Source organism: Odontesthes bonariensis, chromosome 2, assembly GCF_027942865.1.
Source record: "Odontesthes bonariensis isolate fOdoBon6 chromosome 2, fOdoBon6.hap1, whole genome shotgun sequence".
Classification (NCBI taxonomy): Eukaryota; Metazoa; Chordata; class Actinopteri; order Atheriniformes; family Atherinopsidae; genus Odontesthes; species Odontesthes bonariensis.
This window is the reverse complement of record NC_134507.1, coordinates 33,039,516-33,042,750: the sequence shown is the minus strand read 5'-3', so window position 1 is coordinate 33,042,750 and position 3,235 is coordinate 33,039,516. Positions and strand designations below refer to the sequence as shown.

General features: G+C 42.3%; 1 pseudogene; it reads right to left on the bottom strand.

Moving 5' to 3' along the window:
* Positions 1-801: 801 nt before the first annotated feature.
* Positions 802-2,475, bottom strand: LOC142400609 (tripartite motif-containing protein 16-like; annotated as a pseudogene).
* Between the last annotated feature and the right edge of the window lie 760 nt (positions 2,476-3,235).

Here is a 3,235-nt window from a genome sequence, read left to right as displayed (position 1 = left end):
CCTCTTACCCACTCTGATCACACAGCTGATATTCCTTCTGAGGGCACAGCCAAGATGGCTGACCTGTTATAACAGGTTTATGCCAGCCACTGTGTCATGTCTGCTCCCAATACAACATGACTATAGCATGACAGCGTCTGTCTCTCAGCGGCAGAAGCTCCATTGGCACCCATCAAAATTTCTTCAGAAATTTTCTTGTTCATAATGTCCCTGCTGTTTTTTCTAATGAGTCATATACAAATAGTTCCTCACTTTTAAAGAATTAATGTCAGAACAATAAAATGGTATTTCTTATAAAAACTTTCATTTGCTCTCACAATAAACATGATAACTGATCTCCTGATCCTAGAAATTAATTTCTGAACACCTCATAACAAACTTTATCATTTCTTGGTTGATTTAGAAAACAACAAAAACATTTGATCTCTGAAACAAATCAAATTGTAAGTCCAGAATTATTTTCACATTTGCAAAGTGATGAATTGAAAAGAATCTGTAATAAAGGAAGGTCTGTTGATTTCTATGTTCTGCTCCATGATGTGGAAGAGAAACAACAACAAAAAAATACATCAACACAAGGATCCAACTGATATTTATAGCTCAGAGAAGTTAATATTTTAGAGAATCTATCTCTATTTAGAGAATAGAGAAATATTTCTGTGAATCAAACTTATCATTAGCAGTGATATCCTCCATGGCTGCACAGACACAGGAAAAAGCAGCAAATAAACAACATCAAATAAAGAACAGAACAGCAGTGCAGACACATCACAGCAATGAACTCCCAGCAACAAAATACCTTTAATTCACTTCACAAAACTCAGCTGTGTCTCCAGTATCATAAACATAAACTCCAGCATAGAGCGGCTGAGTGAATGTGGTCTGGACTCTGTGGAGGAGAGTCATGGTTTCAGAGACGCTGTAGAAGGACAGAACACCTGCTCTGTGATCCAGGTACACTCCTACTCTGGAGGACTGAGGACCTGAGATGGAGGTTTTCATGTTGTTGAACCAAAGTTCACAACTGTTTTGATAACAATCTAATGCCCAAGATTTGTCATTAAATCCAAATCCACCTTCATCCCCTGCTCTACTGATGTTCTTGTATGCGACTGCCACATCAGCTCCTCCCCCTCTCATCTACACCTCCCAGTAACAACGTCCAGTCAGACTCTCTCTGCTCAGGACCTGAAACCGATCTCTGAATCTGTCTGGATGATCAGAGTAAGACTGAGGTTGTGTCATTAATGTCACTTTTCTGTTCCCCTCTGACAGTAACAGATATGTGTTTGCTGTGTTTGGATCCAGTGTGATTTCACATGAATATTTTAAGAAGTCAGCTCTGCTCTTTGGTTCTGGTTCTTGTTCTGACAGTAAAACATCCACAACAGTAACTGTCAGTGAGGTGTTTTTCCATTCCTCTCTCAGGATGTCCTGTAGTTTATCTCTGAGCTCTGACACAGCTGCTGTCACATCCTCAAAGTGCCTCAGAGGACGGATATTGATGCTGGGTGAGTGTGTAGACTCACTGAGTGCTGACACTGAGGGGTAGTTGTGCAGAAACTGGCTGTGATCCTCTGTGTGTGAGAGCTGCTTCAGCTCAGCATCTTTCCTCTTCAGCTCAGTGATCTCCTGCTCCAGCTTCTCCTGAAGCTCTTTGACTCGACTCCCTTCAGCTTCCTGCTGGGATCTGATCTGCTGCTTCACATCAGAGCTTCTTTTCTGGATGAGACGGATCAGCTCAGTGAAGATCTTCTGGCTGTCCTCCACTGTTTTATCAGCAGACTGATTGATGGCCTCCACCTCCTGCTGAAGCAGCTTCACATCTTTCTCTCTGTCCTGGATTCTCTGCTGGATCTGTTGTCGACTCCCCTCCAGCTCTCTCTGCCTCTCAGTCCTTTCTGCTGCAGCTGACACTGTGTCGTGGCCTTTATGTTCATCCACAGAGCAGAGATAACAGATAGACTTCTGATCAGTACGGCAGAACATCTTCATCACCTCATCATGAACAGAGCAGATGTTCTCCTGGAGCTTCTTGGAGGGCTCCACCAGCTTGTGTTTCCTGAATGGAGTCACATCATAATGAGGCTGAAGGTGTTCCTCACAGTAAGAGGCCAGACAGAATAAACAGGACTTGATGGCTTTCAGCTTTCTTCCAGAGCAGAAATCACAGGCCACATCTTCAGCTCCAGCATAGCAGTGATCAGCAGAAGCAGCTTGGAGTCCAGTCTTCTTCAGCTGCTCCACTAAATCAGCTAACATGGTGCTTTTCTCCAGAATAGGTCTTGGTGTGAAAGTATTCATGCATTGAGGGCAGCTGTGAATTCCCTTCTTATTCTTTCCATTCCAGTAGCCTTTAATACAGTTCATGCAGTAGCTGTGTCCACAGGGAATAGTCACCGGCTCCTTCAGCACATCCAGACAGATCGAACAAGAGAAGCTTTCCAGGTCCAGTTTAACCATTTTATTTGCCATTTCCTCCATTTGGCAGAGCAGTGTGTGACTCTCAGAGCAGAAACACCGTCTGTGCTGTCTTACAAAACAAATTCCACCTCCTTTTATTGCAGCTGATCTTCACTTAAGAGCTCCTCTACTGTCACACAATGGTTTCACACATCCTCCCACCTTCAGATCAGTTTGGGGAGGGAACAAGGAAGTTTCCTTCACTGAAAGGGACAGTGCTGGTTTCACCTCAATCCTGCAGTAAAGTCAGGATTGTTCAAGGGTTTGTTGCATTATTCTTATTTGTTTTCTGTTGAAAACAAATAAGAATAACCTTCCACTGAAAGTTGAACATGAAGAAAATCTGTTTTCTCTTTGTCTATCAGACCAACGTTGTTAGATACGTTTAGCAGGCAGCTGTACAGGAAATGTAAATGTTTCTGAATATTTTCATGCTTTTCATTTATATTTATATAATCAGCTCCAATCTGCAGAGGTTGATATTTATAAATCATAATCTTCTGCTGATAAGCTCACCTAAATCTTCTGACTGATGCATTCAAGTGCATGAAATGAAACATGAACTCTCGTTGTTCTGTTCCACGTATTGTTTAAGGGTCGTCATAGGTACGAGTTTGGGTGGAGCAGGTAACAGTAAGGTGGAGTTTCCAGCTGACTCCTCAGTTTCGGCTTTGGAGGCTGCAGATGGAGAGGTAACTGTGCTGTTTAATCTGCCACTTATTGATAAAGTTAAAGTTTACAAAAAAATAATAATAAAAGGAAGAAGTTCCCT